Source organism: Talpa occidentalis, unplaced genomic scaffold (genome assembly GCF_014898055.3).
Source record: "Talpa occidentalis isolate TD23 unplaced genomic scaffold, MPIMG_talOcc4v2.1 talOcc4.17, whole genome shotgun sequence".
Taxonomy (NCBI): Eukaryota; Metazoa; Chordata; class Mammalia; order Eulipotyphla; family Talpidae; genus Talpa; species Talpa occidentalis.
Window position 1 is genome coordinate 18304711 of NW_023601754.1, and position 20504 is coordinate 18325214.

General features: G+C 41.8%; 1 long non-coding RNA gene across 1 annotated transcript in view; it reads right to left on the bottom strand.

Moving 5' to 3' along the window:
* The window catches only part of LOC129146065 (uncharacterized), a 36333-nt gene extending 20718 nt beyond the window's left edge, over positions 1-15615 (bottom strand). Inside the window, exons 1-2 of the long non-coding RNA XR_008552436.1 lie at positions 15411-15615; positions 14483-14675 (exon numbers count right to left, since the gene is read on the bottom strand). This is a non-coding gene — a long non-coding RNA (uncharacterized LOC129146065). The remainder of the gene's footprint in view (positions 1-14482; positions 14676-15410) is intronic.
* Positions 15616-20504: the final 4889 nt, after the last annotated feature.

The window sequence follows — 20504 nt, forward strand, 5'->3', positions numbered from 1 at the left end:
TCATGTATCACAACCTAGAGCCTAAAATAAACAGTGAGAAAATGAAAGCCTCCCCTTCAAGTAACAAATCAAGGATGTCCACAGTCATCACTTCTATTTAATATAGTATTAAAAGTTTTAACTAGAAAAATCAGACAACAGGAAATAAATCCAAGTTGGAAAAAAAGTGAAATTATAATTTTTTACAGATGATACCACATATAGAAAATTTTGAATTTCAAACACCTAAAAATAGTAAATAAATATAATCAAGTGACAGAATACCAAATTAACACACAAAAGTCTGCTGCATTTTTCCATACAAATAACAAGAAAAAAATTAATGAAATTAATTTATAATTGCATTTAAAATAATTAAATACCTAGGAATTACTTTAAGCAAGGAGGTAAGGAATATGTGTAATGTGAATTCTGATTAAAGAATGGGCAGCAGATATGAACAATTTCCCAGAGAGGATATATAGAAGGTCTACAGATACATGAAAAAGATGATCATCACCTCTTCTAATAAAGAAAATGCAAATCAAAACCAAAATGAGACATCATCCAACACCTATGAGAATAGCATACATAAAAAAATACTCCCATGTTCCCAGATTTCAAATTATACTGCAAATAGTAATTGAAACAGTATGGTAATGGAATAAAACCAGACAACACAGGTCAATGGAACAGAGAACCTAGAAATAAGCCCACACTTACATGGACAGTTAATCAATGACAGAGGAGCCAAGAACATACATTGGATAAAGGAAAGTCTACTCAGTACAACTCAAAATGGATCAAAGACGTGGATGTAAGACCCAAAACTAAAATTCATGGAAGAAAATATAGGCAAAACACTCAATGACTTAGGCTTCAGGGATATCTTTAGGGACTTGACCACAACAGCCAGGTAAGCAAAAGCAAAAATAAACTTAATTGGTACTAAATTAAACTAAAAAGCTTCCGCACAGTGAAATAAACTGTCATTATAACAAAACGACACCCTATTAAATGGGAGAAAATTATTGCACATCTTAAATCTGACAAGGCACTAATATCCCAAATGTAAAAAATCTACAAGCAACTCATGCAACCTACCTCAAAAAATAGAAAAGTTAAACAGACACTTCTGCAAAGACATACAGAAGGCCAACAGAACTATGGGAAAAAATGCTTATCACCACACCATCAGCGGAATGCAAATCAAAACCACAATAAGATATCACCTCACACCTCTGAGAATGCCTTTATCAATAAAATGAGAAACAATACACGTTGTAGAGAATCTTGGAAAACAATATGGAGTTTTCTTAAAGCATTAAAAAGTAGATCTGCCATATGATTCAGAAATCCTTCTCCTTGGTGTGTGTCCCAAGAATACAAAAATATTAATTCAAAGGTGTATATTCACCTCTATGTTCATTGCAGCATTATTTACAATAGCCAAGCTATGTAGACAGCCTAAGTGCCCATCAACAGATGAGTGGATAAAGAAGATGTGGTATACAAACTGAAAAATTACCACTTAAAAGTTGATTATAGATCTGAAGAATCTAGGGGGGAAGAAAGGAGGGGCAAGAACAAAATGGGAAAGGAACACAATGGAATATGGTGATGGACTACAGGTGCTTTGAGGGAAGTGCACTATGGAATAACACATGACGGGGAGGACTCTGTACTCCCAAAATACAAACAATGTTGTAAACCAACATTACCTCAATTAAAAAACAAAACATAAAATATCACACTAGCATTTTTAAATAAAAAGTGAAATGTATACCAGAAACTTAAATAATGTTATAATGCAATATACTTCGATAAAATTAAAAAAAAGATGTGTTATATATACCCAGGTGAATACTACTCATCGATAAAATAAAAAGATGAAATCTTGCCATTTGTAACAACATGGCTAGAACTGGAGGGGATGGTGCTAAGTGAAGTCAGAAGGGAAAAGGATTAAAAAGACTAAAATACAGGATTATTTCCACCCATATGCAGAATATGAAAAACAAAGGAACAGAAACAACTGAACCAAAATATGTAGAATTGAGGCTACTGGGGGTAGGGGGGTTGGCAGCAAAGTGGGGAGGGGGCTCAATGGACTTTGGTGGTGGATTCTTGTTGCATTGGGGTGGGTCTATTGTGAACTTACATCCCTAAAACATACGAAGTGCTCTAAATCAATGTTACCAACCCTCACTTTGTGTGTGTGTACATATACATACACAGATATATGTATGTACATACGTATGTATGTATGCATCTATATGAGCCCCTCGCCCCCAACAACAAGTATTGGAAGGGATGTGGAAAAAAGGAATCCTAATACATTGTTGGTGAAATATAAATTGGTGCAACTATTTTTGAAAGCAGTCTGGACCCATTTTAAAAAACTAAAAACAGAGATACCATATGATCTGGTAATCCCACTTTTGGGTATCTACCCAAAGAACACAAAATCATCAATTTGAAAAATTATATGCTCTATGGTTTATTGTGGCAATATTTACAACAGCTAAGATATGAAGTCAACCTAAGTGCCCACTGATAGAAGATTGGAGGAAAAAGATGTAGTATATATCACTTATAGTGGAATGCTATTCAGCTATAAGGAAAGATGAAATGTTAACTATTGATGGCAAGATGGAAGGAACTGAGGGGGTTATGTGAAACAAAGTAAGCCAGAAATATCAAGATAAATACTGGGTGATTTTGCATACATGAATAGTCTTAGGAAACAAAAAGTATGAACTGACAAAGCAAAATAATCATAGATAGTAGACACTGATAACTCATTTGAGGGTTCTGAGGTGAAGAGGGAGAGAGATGGGAGAATGGTCAACAAGGTATTGCAAATGTGTTTTTCTAAGTAATTACACTTTTCTCTAGGTTACTGGTCTATCTTATTTTCAGTAGAACCTCACTGTACCCAGAAACACAAGTTTATATGAAATTAACACATGACTGCTCTTCAATTTGTCAGTCTTTCGAAGAAAGCAATGTGCTTAACTAAGGGATGGGGCATGCTAGTCACCATGTTTTCTTCCACAATCCCAGGTGACCAGGGAGCCATATTGTGTATCCTCCAATTGCTTCTACCCTCAGCCACAGATGATTGGGTTAGTCACCCTGGTCCACAATCTTAAGAATAGTCTATGATAACAAACCCCTGCATCAGAAGAGGAACCAGGTCCTAAAATGTAATGAAGGATACAAAAAGATCATTAAAAAAAATGCATAGTCATAAGTCTCAAACATATAAACTGAAGATGTGTCAAAAATTAATTCAACCTATTAGTTACTGAGGGAACCAACAAAATGTTACAACTAATTTAGGGGAAGAACCGGTGAGTAGTATATATAATAGGCTATCAGCTGTCCAGATGATCTAATTCTGGATTTTTCATGGTCTCAGTAGTTAAGATGTATCTTGTCCCTACACATACAAAAGTGTCCCGTGGAGGTTCAGTTGAATATTGACCAGTTTTGTCTCTGCTAAGCAAACTAATTTCATCATTATCAGTGACTATAAAATCTTATCCCTGCCTTATTACACCACATTCAACACACACACACACACACACACACACACACAAGTCTAGTTAGATTACAGATCAAAATGTAAAAGATAAAATTATAATATTTCTAGCAATATTCATAAGCTTGGAGAAGGGAAAAGCTGCTTCAACAAAAAACCAAAGCACTAAGCCTAAAAGATGACTGATAATTAGACTCCACTAACAGAGCACAACACAGCACAACAGGTATTGATCAAAAGATACAATTAGAAGAGTGAAAAGGCAAACCATAGTGTGGGAGAAGGTATTTACAATAGTGAGTCTAACAAAGAACCTCAGTCAAAATATGACTCCATCCCTCCAAGTCAATAAAAGAAAAGCAATCCATTAGAAAAAAGGCGGGGGGCATATTTCATGACTAAGCACCTCACAGGAATATATCCAAATGACTGATAAGTGTAAAAAAAGTGCTCATTCATTATTCAGAAAAGAAAATGCACATATAAATGACAATGAGATATCATTATACACTTATCATGTAGCAAAAATTACACAGCTAGACACCACCAACAACAACTGTTGGCAAGAATGTAGAGCAACTGGCACACTGCTATAGTGTAAAGGTATAAAACTCTACCGCAAAGATGTTTGGCACTCAACTAAATTCAACCACACACACCCTATGATCTGCAAGTCTGCTCCTCTACAGACCTGACAGAGATGCATGTGTCAGCAAATGAAAAAATGTGTGTGAGAGAGTTCACAGAGCTGGTCTTCACAACAGGCAAAACCAGAAAAGAGCCCTCCTGTCTACTGACTGCAGAACTAGCAGGTTGTGTGTATTAATACAAAGGAGCACATACAGCAATGGCAAATGACTGAGCTGTGACGAAGTGTGACAATGGGGATGGATCTACAAGCTGAGTGTAAGAATCTGGACACAGAGCAGAGGAAATCATGGGAACATATCAGTTAGACGGGCATATAGGAAATGTAGGATATTTGCAAGATGGAATAGTATGATGAAATGGAAGGGGAGGGTGGCACAAATACGACTGTGGACTCGTTTAAGCAATATTGTTTGAGAACAGCAAAATGCAGCAGTGATACAATAATACACATTTGAAGATCTATACATGCAACAGTATTATATATTTCTTGTCACAGGCACAGAAATAGTGAGATGAAAGTGTAAAAACCTTTGGAACATCTCATAATCATGAGAAAGATCGATGCAATGGGGAAAGCAAATTGACGTGGCTGAGATATGAAAAGGCCATTTTTAGCTCTGTTACATGTTTGGTTCTTTTTTAAATTATTGGAAGTGGTGCTCTGCTTGGTGCCAGCGCAAAAACAGGCTTGCTCTACTAAGAGGGATACAGGCATGCTCAATCTTTCTGGCCCTCAGGTGAACATCTAATAGAAGGATAAATAGTAATGAAAAAGTAAGGAGAAGAGGAGGTAGGGGTGAGAGGAGAGGGATCAGGGAGGGAGAGAAACCAGGGGAGGCTGAGACTGAAAGAAATTGTACAATATTTTAGTAGCTAAAAATTCCAGGAGGTGAGAAAATACCATTATAGTATTCTTCCTTTTTTTTTAATTGTATTTTTTTAAACATTTATTTATTTATTTATACAAGCACTGGGTACATCAGAAGGGCAGGGGGGTGAGAGAATTCACCAGAGCCAGAGCGGGGAGCAGAATGGCAGATTGATGAAATACACTGCTGAGGGGAGCAGCGGGTGTGGCAGAAGAGGTCTGTCGCGCCATGTGGGACCCTCACTGGCGGCCAGGGATGGAACTGGCGCTGCAGAGGCTGCAGGCAGCTTTGCAGCCCAGCGCTCAACCACTACACCACCAGGGGAGGCCCTTTTTTGGTTCTATTTTAACAAAAAGGAAAGGAAAGTGGAAGCATAAAGCAGATTGGAGAAGATAATCCACCAGTTCACAGTTATACTTGGGGACAACACCTTTCTCATAACACTATTAAGGAAACACCAAATAGGGCCTCCCTGGTGGCGCAGGCAGTTGAGCGCAGTGCTGTGAAGCTGTCCGCAGCCTCTGCAGTGCAGGTTCAATCCTGGCCAGCCGGCAAGAATTCCACATGGTGAAGCAGACCTCTCCTGTCTCGCCCGCTGCTCCCCTCAGCAGTGCATTTCAGTAGATCAGCCTGTTCTGCTCCCCACTCTGTATCTGGTGAATCCTCTCACCCTTTCACTCATCTGGCCTGTACCCCAGTTCTTGCATAAATAAATAAATCTTAAAAAAAAAAAGGAAACACCAAATAAAAACACAGAGAAACTAACAGTTCATGTCACAAGTTCCACCAAGTACACACGCCTGCTTCTACAAACACACACTTTGCTCTAGAGAATACCTGCTATGTTTGAGCTCAGTGCATTTACAAATATTGACTGTGTACCAACGATGGGGGCGGGATGTGGTGGCTTGAGGGAAGGAAGAACTATTTAATACAAGTCCAAATTTCCAGCCACAATGAAAACTATTTCTAAAATATTTTTTTAGGTTAAAGGGAAGGGACAAATTTTTGGCAAAAAGCAGCAATTAGAACCTTCAGTGCATTCATTCTGAAAAAGAAAAAGTGAAAATGAATGTGGTAAATGTTTAACTCAGAAGCTAGAAGGAAACCTCAAAAGAAAAAAAAATGAAATTAATATAAAAGAAATTCATGAAGCAGAGAACTAAAGTCTAATAGAATTGATAAAACAGTCCTTGAAAAAGACTAATAAAATGCATAAATGAAAGGGAAGTCCACACTCAACTATTTTTAGACATTAGAGAACCAAGACAAAATAGGCAATATTATATTAAATGTCAAAATATCCAAAAATATCTGGAAATCTAATCAATTATAATCAAAGAAACAGAAATTATAGTAAATAACCTGTCCCCAGCTGGCATCAGTTCCATATTTAATGGACAACTTCAACCAAATTTTTGTTGTATTAGAGACAATATTTTTGTTGTATTAAAAGGCACACAATATTTACCCTCTTATACTTTCAGGTGTGCAGTACAGTATTGTTAACAATAAGTACAATGTGATACAGGATGTTTTCAGAATTTTTTTTTATCTTGCATGACTGACCCTCTGTATCTGTTGAACAATTCCTCATTTCCTCTGGCAACCATTTGACTTTGTGCTTCCATGAGTTTGCAACTTTAGATACTTCATGGAAGTGTATCATGCAGTGTTTGTGCTCTATGATTGGCTTATTTCACCTAGTGTAACATCCTCAAGTTTCATGGACCTTGTAGTGTATGACTAGATTTCCTTTTTTGTTTTCCTTTCTTTTAAAGATTTAATTCATTAATTTATGCATAGAAGAATTAGGGAGTAGGCCAGAGGTGTATGTGAGAGAGAATTCACCAGAGACAGAGTGGGCAGCAGAACAGGCAGATCTACTGAAATACACTGCTAAGGGGAACAGCAGGTGAGACAGGAGAGGTCTGCTGTGCCACATGGGGGTTAGCTCCTTAGCCAGGGATTGAACTCACGCTGTGGCAGTGATAACACTGAGACTAATCCCTAGAGGCAGTACAAACCAGATGGAGGTGGACAACGTGAGTTAATTATAATAAAGTAAAAATCAAAATCAAGGGCTTCCCCGGTGGCACAAGGGGTTAAGTACTGCACTATGAAGCAATCCGCAGCCTCTGCAGCACGAGTTCGATTCCCCGCCTTGCCATGGAGCAACCCACATGGCAAAGCAGACCTCTCCTGACTCGTCCACTGCTCCCCTCAGCAGTGTACTTCGGTCAATCTGCCTGTTCTGTTCCCCAGTCTGTCTCTGGTGAATCCTCTCACCCCCCTTACCTCTGGCCTGTACCGCAGCTCTTGTATGCATAAATAAATAAATAAATCTTTTAAAAAAAATCAAAATTAACAAGCAACTATAAACCAGAGACACACTCTGGGGGTGGGGGGGGGGGGTAGGAGGGATTATGGTCAAAATAAGGGAGGGTGGGAATTGTATGGGGACTATAGCCAAGATGAAAATGCATACATTGTGCAAAAATGAAAAATGATGTAAAAATATATAAAATAAAAAAACCCCACCACCACAACAAAAACAAAAGTCCTGATTTGGCACAGTAGCACAGGTCACTTCCTGTACCTTCTTGAGTAGCCTGGGGTTGGAGCAGGGTGATGAGTAACACCTGATCCAAATACTTCTGTTCCTACAGGGCTCACCAGGGCACTATGTGCTTTACTGTTTCCCAAGTTTGAGGCAGTAGAATTACTAAGCTAATAACTATAACCTCGAGAAGGGCAATGCATTGTGTGATGGCCAATTACAAGAATTACCTATGCTCAGGTAGTGTAGATGGCTGTTTAAATTTTGAGGAAATGAAGAGTTATACATTTTTTTTTAAAGATTTATTTATTTATTTATACAAGCACTGGGTACAGTCAGAAGCGTGGGAGGGTGAGAGAATTCACCAGAGCCAGAGTGGGAAACAGAACAGGCAGACTGAAGTACACTGCTAAAGAGAGCAGCGGGTGGCAGGGGAGGTCTGCGTGCCATGTGGTACCCTCCATGTGGTACCCTCCTCCGGTGGCCGGGGAGCAGCCGGGGATCGAACTGGCGCTGCAGAGGCTGCAGGCAGTTTCGCAACCCAGCGCTCAACCGCTGTGCCACCTGGGAGCCCCTGAAGAGTTAAACATTTACGGCACATTTTACAAATACTTTTGGACTAAGGCTGCTGTATTTACTGAAATATCAAGTTCCACTTGAATTCATCGAAATGTTCTTATTGCTTGGATACTGTAGTATTCTGAAAAATATTTTATTTTACTGCATATACAAGGTTGATATTGGAATTCTTTCAAGTGCATCATTGTGCTACATAATTTGTAGCAATATTTACTGAAATATTATTTTTCTACATGCACAAAGGCTCTTGGCAGAGGAATTTATTCAAATGTATTATAGCTTGCTATATGACTTTACCAATTTTTACTGACATTTTTTTGTTTTGCATATACTGTACAGGGATTCCTTCAATATATTTTACACAGTGGCTTTCTTTTTTAGTGATTAGCATTCAATAAAACACAATGACAGTGTCATAGTACCTTATCTACCACCAGCAAATGTATTTTGCTGTTAGTTACATAAAATGTTAACACATACAAAGCTTTCTTTAGCTGGGTAATTTTATACTGATATTTCAGTGTTACTAGAATATAGATGCCTATGCAAAACTTATGATTTCCTACTAGATTCTACTACACATACAAAAAATGATGCATTCCTCCTAAAAACCACTTCACAACAATGTCTAATACATATATTATGGAAAAATATTCCATTCATGATATAACTCATATTTTATGTATACAGGGTGACTGTAAAATATAATATACAAAATGACTCACTTGAGTGCGCCAGGGTCACTATTAAAAATAAGGATGGACTATAGGCACAAACTGGGAGATCTGGGGCAAAATGGGATATTGAGTCACATATTCTATACCTGTACACCACCTCCCACAGAGGTATGTACACAATTTATACGCTAGTATCAGTGGATCACCTCGATGTACTATTTAGTGAGACACACCACACATGCAGCAGAAGGAAATGTGGGGTAGCAGATGATCGACTGAGGCAAGAATCACATGCTAGCCCTACTTTCAGTGCAATGCGCACAGAAAAGAATTTGGGGCATGTAGGTGAGAGGGTTCTGCAGTGTTTGGACTTTATACAAGGCTACTGTTCATGCACTGCTCACGCAGTTGCTTCATAGTGAAAGGAAGTATAACAGGTGTAGAGAATTCAGACCCTGAGCAATGTATCATTTTGGGTTGGCTTTCAGCCCAGTGTTGTTTAAAACCAAGACAAGCCATCATGAGTGTGTTTAAAAACATCAGAAGTATAAAGCAGAGAGACATAGGTGACCATTTTTCCTCTAGCATGGCCTAATCTGCTCTGCCACTTCGAAAGCCTAAACAAAACAACCAGCAAACAACAACAACAGAAAAAAACTTTCCATTTTCAGCTTACAGCTCAAAACATTGCATTGGGGTATTTTAAAGTACAGTCAACAAACTGGCACCTGCTTTATAACAGCGAATCAGTGAAATGTTTTCATTACTACTGTCACCACCTGAACATCTAGCTCTTCTTTAACTCCAGTCCTGCCTTGCTAACTACTTATTGAGCAGTCCACTTGAACACCTCCAGCCCAACTAGCATACTCTGAATCTCTTTCTGTACCCCACCAGCCCCCTCTCCAAATCCTCTGCCTCTCCCTGGGAAGAGTAAGTGTCTCTGTGCACACTGCTTTGGGGCTACAAAAGGCCTCCATGCCACTTCATCCACACAAGCTTTCCCATGACATGAGTTATTTCCACTTCCCAGATGAGGATGAACTTGCTCAAAATTACCTGTAAATAAGAGATGGGCCCCACCTCATGTAGTGCCAGCAGGGGCACAAGTCCTTGAGTGCCCGAGGGCCATAATCACCCACACCAAAGAACACTTTTCCAGTCAGGTCAAGGATCTGAAGGCTTCCTGGGCTTACACAGACTTCTGTTCTGCAGTGGTCTGAAAACACTTGGCTTTTTGTGGGGAAACTGAAACATCTATGGGTATTTCTACAAGTTGGACATGTAGAGTCATTTCATTACTTCGGCAGATTTTTATGAGGACTGTGGTCCATGCCCAGAAAGGTATGAGACTGCAGGGAGGCAAATAGCAATCAGTCCTGAGTGATGCATGGGCTCTGACCTCAGCACACTGATTTAGAATGCAACTTGGGGAGAGGACCAATGTCAGTACCTGATTAGGTACAAAAGCAAATCAACTACTCTTGGAGGATGTACTATGGGTTATTAGGGTCCTATCATGCTGGACTCCTTATTTCAAATAATGGGATGCCAGTAGATTAATCTACCTACACACACAGTCACAGGATAAAATAATGCTTTGCTTGTTGACCTAACTAATGAGTTTGTGCAACAAAAGCCATGGTGTACGCTTGCAAGCTTCTCCCAACAAATAAAATCCAATCACTTATTTTAATTGCAAATGCAATCTGGGTGACATTTGGCCTTGAATACTGTCATGCAAAAATGATAAAGCAACCTCAGATGTAGTGAAGAATTTGGTGTCAGGATTCAAGGTAAGCTGGTTCAAATCCACTTTGTCTCTTGCTAGCTGATGACTTTGGGTGACTGTGGGCAAGAGGCTAGACCACCCTAAACCTCCATTTTGTCACCCATAAACTGGAAATAAATGTACATACTTCTTAAAGTCATTGGGAGAACTAAATGGATTTAAGATATACAGTGTCTTACACATAATAAATGCTCAACAAATAGTAGCAATTAACTATTAAAAATGAACGACTAAGTTAATGAGGGTGACAGGTTAATATCCATCATTATCCCAGTGCTTGACAACGTCTCCTACAAAGCTACTTGATAAGTTAGTAGGGGTATTGTAACTGCCCCAGCAACACAGCAAACCATTCTTCAAAAAGCATTTCACACATATTAATTATAGAGAAATTAGCTTCTAGGCATGGTTAGGAGCACAAAATGATGCATCCTCATAACAAAATTGGAAAATATATATTGATAAAAGAGTATTTTACTTTTAGATCTGTAATAAATCTCCCCTGGAAGACTGCAGAAAAAGACATCTAGGATGGTTCCCAGAATTAATATCCCACATATTAGTAATGAACTTTTTAATTGCATGCTTCAAACAGCTCTGTTAAACCTTGTAAATTCCTGTAGATAGACACTTTGGTGGCTGAAAGACCAGCCCAGGTCACCTTGGTAGGTGTAATTTCTCTGCAGTGTGCTAGATTTGGTCTCAGTCATTACTACTTGAGTTCTGTGACAACGGTCTTGAGTTCTGTGACAAAGGTTTTTCCAAAAGTGCTAAGGAAACTGGGCAACACATGCAAAATAATGAAACCCGATCACTATAAAACACTAAATACAAAAATCTATTCAAAATGGATAAAAGACTTGGATGTAAGACCTAAAATGATTACATACATACAAAGGAACAGGTCATATAATCAATGTTATCTTATCAGTCTTAGAGGTGTGTTTGGGGACTTGACTCAAAAGGCAAGGGTAATAAAAGCAAAAACAAACAAACGAGACTACATCAAGCTAGAAAGCTTCTGCACTGCAAAAGAAACTATCAGGAAAATGGTAGTATATCTTAAGATCAAAACTCCAAACAACCCAAGCAAAAAATGTGCAGAAAAGGGCCTCCCTGGTGGAGCAGGCGGTTGATCGCAGCACTGTGAAGCTGTTCACAGCCTCTGCAGCATGGGTTTGATCCCGGCAGGCCAGAGAGAGAGCTAGCCACATGGTGTGACAGACCTCTCCTGTCTTGCCCACTGCTCCCCTCAACAGTGCATTTCAGTCAGTGTGCCTGTTCTGTTCCCTGCTCTGTCTCTGGTGAATCCTCTCAACCTCCTGCACATCTGGACTGTACCCCAGTTCTTGTATGCATGAATAAATAAATCTTTTTTAAAAAGTGCACAAGATATGAGCATACACTCTCCAAGACCTACAGGTGACCACGGGCATGGGAAGAAATGCCTAGCATCATTTGTTATGGGGGAAAGGCAAACCAAAATGACAATGAAGTGTCACCCTGCACTTGTGAGAATGGTCTTTATCCAAAAAACAAACAAACAAACAAAAAAAAACAAAAGTAGAAATGTAACAGGGTGCCACCATAGATATGGTGGAATAAAAATTAAAAGGGGGGATTGTAACAGGGTGGTCCCCAGGAAAGGGGGAGGTTCCCTGCCCCACCCAAGGGAGGGTGGAGCTGAGCAGGAAGAGGAGAAGCTGAAGAAGAGACTGAGGTAGGAAGCAGGATGGAGCCAGGAGACCTGAAGGAGGCCCATGGAGCCTAGAGACACGTGAAGAAACTGCGCTTGTCTTTGGGTTGTGGACTGGGTGACACAGACGTGGGTGAGACCCATGGGGAGGTGACAATGGCAGCTTTTATCTTGATGTTGATTTTGCTCTTTTTCTTCTGGGCTTGTCTGATTGTTTCTGACCCTTTGCTGTGGGTCCCCACTGGAAGGTGCTTTAGACTCATGGCAGGCTTTGGGGCCTTGTTCTGGGCCAATCCCATTTGGATGGACTTTTACCCACGAGGGGACGGGTAACTCTGAATGCTTCATTTAGAAACTAGACTAGAAACTAGAAACTAGACTCTTTGCCTTACCTGTATTGTTTCCTAGTTTTATTAAAGTTCCTTCCCATTAAAGTCTCCTATGTTTTGTGTTGATGCGGCGGATGGCAGAACCCATGTAGAATAGGCAGGTTTGGGGGGTTTGGGCTGCCCCTTTCCCTGTCCTATAACAGAAACAGCAAGTCTTGGTGAGGGTGAAGAGGGTGGTGAGGAGAAAAAGGAGCCCTTCTACACTGTTGGTGGAAATGTGAATTGGTAGCCACTTGGGAAGTGTCTCAAAAAATTAAGCATTGAACTAGTGTTATGACCCAGCAATTCCAGTTCTTGCATCTATGCAAATAATATGAAAACAGGAATTGGAAGGGCTACATGAAGCCCTATGTTCACTTCCTCACTACTGAGGGTGAGCTCTATGCCGAGACATGAAGACAAGCTCGGTGTCCAAGGCTGGCTGGCTGCATGAAGATGTGGTTTACCTACACAAGGCTCTACTCTGCAGCTACAAAAAAAGGATGAAATCTTGCCATTTGCATCAATATGGATGGAGCTTGGAGGGGTTATGCTGAGTGAAATAAATCAGATGGAGAAAGACAAGTAGATGATTTCACCCATAGATGGAATATAACAAGTAAAAACACTTGTAATTTGTCAAGGGACCAAGGTGAGCAGGGGTACTGGTTAGAGGGAGCCTAATGGACTATGGTAGAAGGTCACTGATGCTTTGGTGGTTTGGGTGCACTGGTACCATATATTTGAAGATGTGTGAACCTGTCTTCCTAAAACACACAGTGTTGTAACACAGGGGTTCAGATAGCCTTTCAAATTCCTGTTTTCATATTCATTGGATAGATGCCAAGAACTGGAATTGCTGGATCATACTACATGTTCAATGTTTAATTTTTTGAGATACTGTTTTTCAAGTGGACCAATTTACATTCCCACCAACAGTGTAGAACCATTCTGTGGTTAAACCATAGAACCATTCTTAATTAAAAATATTCTAAACTAAAAAAATAAAGGTATCTTACTTGGTGTTTGTGAGTTCTAATAAACAGGATGTTTATACTGTGTGAATATACACAATTTAGAGATGTGGTCTGATTGACTGCTGTTTTGGTTCAATTTTCAATGTAAATGACTATTTTTGTGCTAAAAGTTTAGGTATCCAGGTCCAGCTGGATGGGTCACAAAAGCAGCACTTCGGCCAAAGAAAGGGTGTTCTGGGTGGATTGTGGAATTAGCACCATCATGTGCCATCAGTATGTCAGTCAACAAACAACAGCTGGGGCTGCAGAGAGCACCCGGATCTAATGGCCTTTCATGAGCCGCGCCTCCCCTATCACACACTCAGCGGGCGATGCCAAGCACCTGTGACAGCCAAGCCGTACCAGGGGAATTCAGGCGCCTCTTATTAGCTTCTTGGCAAGGGAGTCACAGCCTCACAGCATTCCCCACCTCCTTGTTGGAAGATAAGAAACACCTGGAGTCCAGAGCCTAGGCTGACCCAAATCAGAACCGCAGGGGGAGAGTTTGGAGTCTGCATGTATTTCTTTTTTTTAAAGTGGTAACATAAAAATCATTGGTTCTGATCCTGCTCTTCCTCAGGTTACTTGTTCTGCCAAAGGTCAGACTCCTGAGTTCCCCACTGTGCCATAATATCCTTCCTCTGAAGTTTGTATTTTCTTTTTAATAAAATTGTATATATTAAAGGTACATGGCACAATGATTTGATAAACACTGAAATGACTACTACCGTCAGACTAATTTACCTACCTTCTACCGGCGATTTCTTATGCTGGAAGCACCCGAAAGAAGTCCAGAAAGTGAATCCACAGCAGGATGACCGTAGTTAATAATAATCCCGTCCTGAACATCGAAGGCTGCATTTCTAACTCAGGCCTCCAGTGTTATTCTCAGCTCTGCTGGGAGGCCCAGGTCTGAGCATCATATCATCTGGATACCAGTTCTGTAATGTCAGATAAAACCACCTGATAAATGCAAGCACTCCTTCAACAAACATTTTGGGAGAGCTACAGGGGCCGATCAGAGTTCTCTGCATATGGAAGCTGACAGGGTCCCTGCCTTCCCCAGACGCCATATTCAGGGGGAATAAATCACTTCATCCAGTCATTTTCTTATTGAAGGAGAGTGCTTAAAGATTGCTCTGGGGCCTCCCCGGTGGCGCAGCAGTTGAGCTCTGGGTTGCGAAGCTGCCTGCAGCCTCTGCAGTGCTGGTTCAATCCCAGGCTGCTCCCCGGCCACCAGAGGAGGGTCCCACATGGCGCGCAGACCTCTCCTGCCGCCCGCTGCTCCCCTCAGCAGTGTACTTCTGTCCCTCTGCCTGCTCTGCTCCCCGCTCTGGCTCTGATGAATTCTCTCACCCTCCCATGCCTCTGACTGTACCCAGTGCTTGTATAAATAAATAAATAAATCTTAAAAAAAAAAAAAAAAACAAAACTGCTCTGACCCACGTCTATATGATTTTAGAAAAGAAAATTAAACAGATTTGGAAGAACTCCAGCAAATGTGCAGCCCCTGGTGGGCTGAAAGAGCTCCCGCTTTATAAGGCAGGCCCAGGGCACACAGGTGTGGGGCAGGGAGTGTATTAAATAGCATGAGTGTGTTCAACCATTTCCAATTTATGGAGAAAAATCCAACTCTAAGGACTTCAGAGCACAAAAGAAAATGTACTAAGACTCACAGGGTGGAGCTGGCCGTGGCTGGGTGGCAGAGTCCTGATGATGTTCGCGAGGAACTTCTCTCTGCATCTCCCAACTCTGCTGTAAATAACTCACAGCTGGAGCCAGGAGCCCAACCAGCAATATCAGCGCTCGTCTCTGCTTTGGTGGGAGAGTCTGTGGCAGCCCTTAACGCTGTTCCTCAGGATGAGACACCCCCGGAAGAAAGACCCGTCCCCTCTCCAGCAAAGAAGGAAAAAATTGAGTAGAGGATGGCTCACCTTGTGATTGGCTCACCTTGGCACAATGGCCACAGCCAGGAGGACGCAGTCTCTGATTGGCCAGGGTTTGTGCGTGGAGGTCAGCCTCAGAGTGGGTGGGTCCGGGTTTCTCTCATCCAGAAGGGGCCTGGATGTCATACTTTAATGCAAGGGATGCTAGCAAATAGGGACTAACTGTTGATGCGGGCAGCCAAGGCCTGCTCACAGCTCACAGACCCTTACTGCTAGGGTGCCCAACTAGTGGGGCTGGAAGTAGGGTGCTGCAGGCTACTTTCACCCAGTCTGTAAGGCTAGGTGAACCACTGGGGCTGTGGAAAGCATACAAAGAGGAGATGCAATACAACAATTGTTAGTAAACTAGTTAAATCTAAGAGCAATACTGGCTTCGGTATAATCACCATGTAGGGTGTTTTAGGGGGGAAAAAAAACCCTTTTCTTGAAAAGTATCCTTAACTTACTCTGCAGGCCGAAGAAACACCTAGGTATTAGTTTAGATAACTTGGTGCTTGAATTAAGCATTTGGCCCTCCAATAACTGCTGCTCAGCATGTTGCAGCCTCTGTTGCCCATGACCTGAATGGCACTAAGGACAGGCATGTCTGGTCCCTCCACCGTTTTGCAGAAGTGGCAGCTCAGGCATCACCTTTGCATTGCTGACAGGGCTTTATTGCATGGTGTGGCCCTCCAACAGGCTATGGGAGCAGTGGTTAGGGTGGCACTGCTGGGTGACTTATGTGTAGGTATCTAGTTGTCCCCCACCCCATGCTCAAGTGTGAGTATTGTTTTATAGCTTTAGGCAGATTCAATCCAAGGTGGAGACAAGGTGAGGGCAGCAGGAAACCCTAAAACTAATGGAATTCCTCAAGTGGAAGGAATTCCTCCTGAACCTTGAAGGGGGCAGGAAAACAGTTTTCAGTTAAGTCATGGAGAGAGTACAATCAAATTCCCACTCTACCTCCCTCCCCCAATCTCTGAACATCTTCCAGCGTATGAGCCTATAATATTCCCACCAGAACAATGTCATGTCCTGATGAGGCTTCATCTAGTCTCAACTTAGTTGATACACAATTCTAGTAGATTGGCTATTTCCCCCAGTCTTCAACAAACAAGAAATAGGAAATTATGTGTTACCTTTGTCCCCAGATGTGTCAGCTGAGGAAAAACTGGGATCAAAGGTGATCTGAGGTTACTGGCATGAGAAATGCAGTGAATATGAAGAAAAATCCTGCAAGAATATGAGATTGTGAATTCTGTTTTGGATATGTTGACTCCAACAGGCTACTGGGGTGGGGGGGGTGGAGATGGGGAAATGCAGCAATAGTTGGATATATGGTTCTGGAGCTGGAACTAATTTTTTATGTTATAGATTTGGGGTAGAGATGAAAATTAAAGCTAGGGGCTTGGACAAGATCACTTAGAAAGAAAGTGTGTGTAGGCTAAGGTAAAAAGTATCAGGCTTTTCTGCCCTCCCGCCATTAGGATAGATGACTGAATCCTGCAGTCCTGAATGCATGCCTGATGGCGGGCACCTGGAGTAGGGTGTGGGCATAGGTAGATGGGATTCACCTGGGCTGAGACTGGGTTTTTAAGAGCGGTGTCATGGAGAAGCCGAGAAGCAGAACGAACTGAAGAGCCACGAGTAGAAGCAGAGAGGAGAGAAGCACCAGAGAAGGTCAGAGAGCCCAGATAGAGTGAAGACTAGCTGCCTGCCGTACACCTGGTTAATCCAAATAAAAACCTGCACAAGCTACCAAGGGCTCCAGGACACTCTCTCCTCCTTTACTCCAGCTGCTCAGGTCACTGAAAATCTGCCCTGTGGCCCATCCTGCCCTTACGGTGTGGTATTGGGAAAGAGCCCCGTGGTGCTCAATGAAGAAATGGGCGTGGAGTTGATGAGATGGGACACGATCCAGGCTCGAACCTGGCCCCAGATATCCCCACCTCCTGGTTTCCATGTCCCTGGGTAATCTCTCTCTCATGGGGTGGGGCTAACATCTTCTGAGGTTGCAGAGATATTTGGGGGTGCTGCAGAGAGCTGTTTAAACACTAAGATTTTTAAGATCTTAAGGATATCTTTCCTATCAGTCTGAGCAGAAGCCAAGAGAGAGAATTTATTTCAAAGGCACTCATGGTTGTGGCTTTCTCCTTGTGGGTGAATGACAGTAAGACTCATAGGAGACCCCTGATGTGTTCAAAATAATTATATCTGTGGCAACACTACCAGCTTGCGCTAAAGGGGATATGGTACAAAGTGTAGAGGTCTTTGTAACCCCCAGATTCTACTGGGTAGTAACAGGCCAAAAAATGATATAGCTCCAGTAAACTGCGACTCATCCTTATAGGGGATAGGTATATAATTATATGTGTATACATTGGGGATATGTATCGTTTTGGGGATAAGTCCTTGTAGGGGCAGGAATGACACAGTGCAGGTTTCTGATCCAGCAGACCAGGTAAAGGAGGAGTCAGAGCCCTCAATGGCTTTCGCAGGTCTTTTATTTAGATTTACCAGGCACATGGCAGGCAGGGGTGCTGGGGGACCGAGAGGACTGCCAGCCTCCTGGCCCCCAGCAAGTCTTCACTCTATCTGGGCTCTGGCGTTCTCTCTGCTTCTCTTCTTCGCTCGGCTTCTGCTGGCATCCCTGTGATGCCACCCTCATAAACTCAGTCTCTCAGCCCAGGTGTACCCACTTCAGGTGCCCGCCATCAGGCATGCATTCAGGACCACAGGGTTCCCTCATCTATCCTAATGGCGGGAGGGCAGAAAAGCCTGACACTTTTACCTTACCCTACAGTCCTGAAAACATGGCATCTTATACCTTGTTCTTTTGGATCACCTATGCTGGAGGAGACCTGTTAGCATGTTATAAAGACATTCACCCAGACACACAGAGATGCCCAGAGGAACTGGGACCTCCTGCCAAAGGTGATACAGATGGACCATTCTGGAAACTGATTCTACAGCTTCAGAAAAGCTGTCAGATGATTGCAGTACCAGTTACCACCATGACCCTAATGAGAGCCCCTAAGCGAGAACTAGCCAGTGAAGCTGCACCCCAATATCTGACCCCTAGCAATGAGGAGGTAGTTTGTTGTTTTAAGATATTAAGTCTTGGGCTAATTTGCTATGTAGCAGTAGCTACAAGAAGGAGAAAGATCGGGAGAGTGTGAGTTCATGCAAAGAGTATGAACTCCTTCAAGGAGAATGTGGAGGGTGTATCAAAACAGAGCAAACCCAGGGGACTGAGGTTGACTCAATGGGTGGGTCCTTACCCGTGCACTTCGGAAGGCAGGACAGGACTCAAGAGCAGATGCATGGGGAGAAACTGCAATGACAGTATTTACACAGGGAACAACAATAACATAAAAAGGAGAGGAGGGAGGGCGTTTGAGATGATTGGGAGATTCTTTGCAGGCTGCATGTGGCCAGATACTAACTGTCTTACCAGATAGTGTCTGCTGAGCAGAGACCAAGGACCAAACTGAAGCTGGCAGCTTCTTCACTGATTTCCCTCCTCACCTCTTCACCAAAGGCCCTTCAAAGCAACTAACTAGCCAAAGTCCCAGCAGCTTAACTCTCAAAAGCACAGCAGCTTTTTTTTTTAATAGGTGGGATTTATTTATTTAATATACATTTTACATCATTCTTCATTTTTGTACAATGTATGCTTTCTCCTCTCAGGTGTAGTCCCCATGAAATCCCCACCATCAGTTCACCTGTGCACTATCACCATAGTTCCTTGTGCTCTTCCCACCCATTTTGATCCTTCCCTCTCCTCCTCCCCTGAAGACTCTCTCTGATTTATAGTTGCCTGTTGATTTTGATTTTTAATTTATTATAATTACTTTTTTTCCCTGATCCCTTATTTTGTTCCTCTACATTCCTCCTATAAGTGAAGCCATCTGATATTTTTCTTTTTCTTTCTGGCTTATTTCACTAAGCACAATCCCTTCCAGTTCCATCCATGTTGCTGTGAATGGCATGAGTTTATCTTTTTGGATTGCTGAGTTAATATTCCTTTGTGTATATAAATCACATCTTCTTGATCCAGTCATCTATTTTTTGGCATTTAAGTTGCTTCCACAGTTTACCTATTGTAAAAAGTGCTGCAATAAACATAGGGGTGTAGGTGTCCTTTTGAATTAATGTTTTTGTGTCCATTGGGTAGATTCCTAGGAGTGGAATTGCTGGATCATATGAAGCTCCATTTTTCATAGTTTGAGGAATGTCTACACAGCTTTCCATAGTGGCTGGACCAGTTTGCATTTCCACCAGCAGTGTAGTAGAGTTCCTTTTTCTTCACATCCTCGCCAACATTTGTTGTTGCTATTGTCTCTAACATGTGCCATTCTCACTGGTGTAAGGTGGTATCTCATTGCAGTTTAGATTTGCATTTCCCTGATTACAAGTGATGTTGAACATTTTTTCATATGCCTGTTGGCCATTTGCATTTCCTCTTTGGAGAAGTGTCTTTTTAGCCTTTCTGCCCATTTTTTGATTGTATTGTTTACTTTGTTTTTATTGAGTCTTGTCAGCTCTTTGTAGATCTTTGTAATCAGTCCCTTATCAGTAGTATTGCGTGTGAAAAATTTCTCCTAGTCAGTGGGGTGTCTCTTTGTTTTGGTTAATGTCTCTTTTGCAGAAGCTCTTTAATTTGATGTAGTTCCAGCTGTTCATCTTTTCCTTCACTTAAAAACACAGCAGCTTTTTACCAAAAATCAGTGGTTCAACTGCAGCAAAGCTTCAGCTCTGCCCATCAGCCCCCCTCTAGCCCCCATCTAGCCCCCCGTGCTCAGGGAGTGGAGTCTGCAAAGCCCCACCCTCCACCTTGGAGTT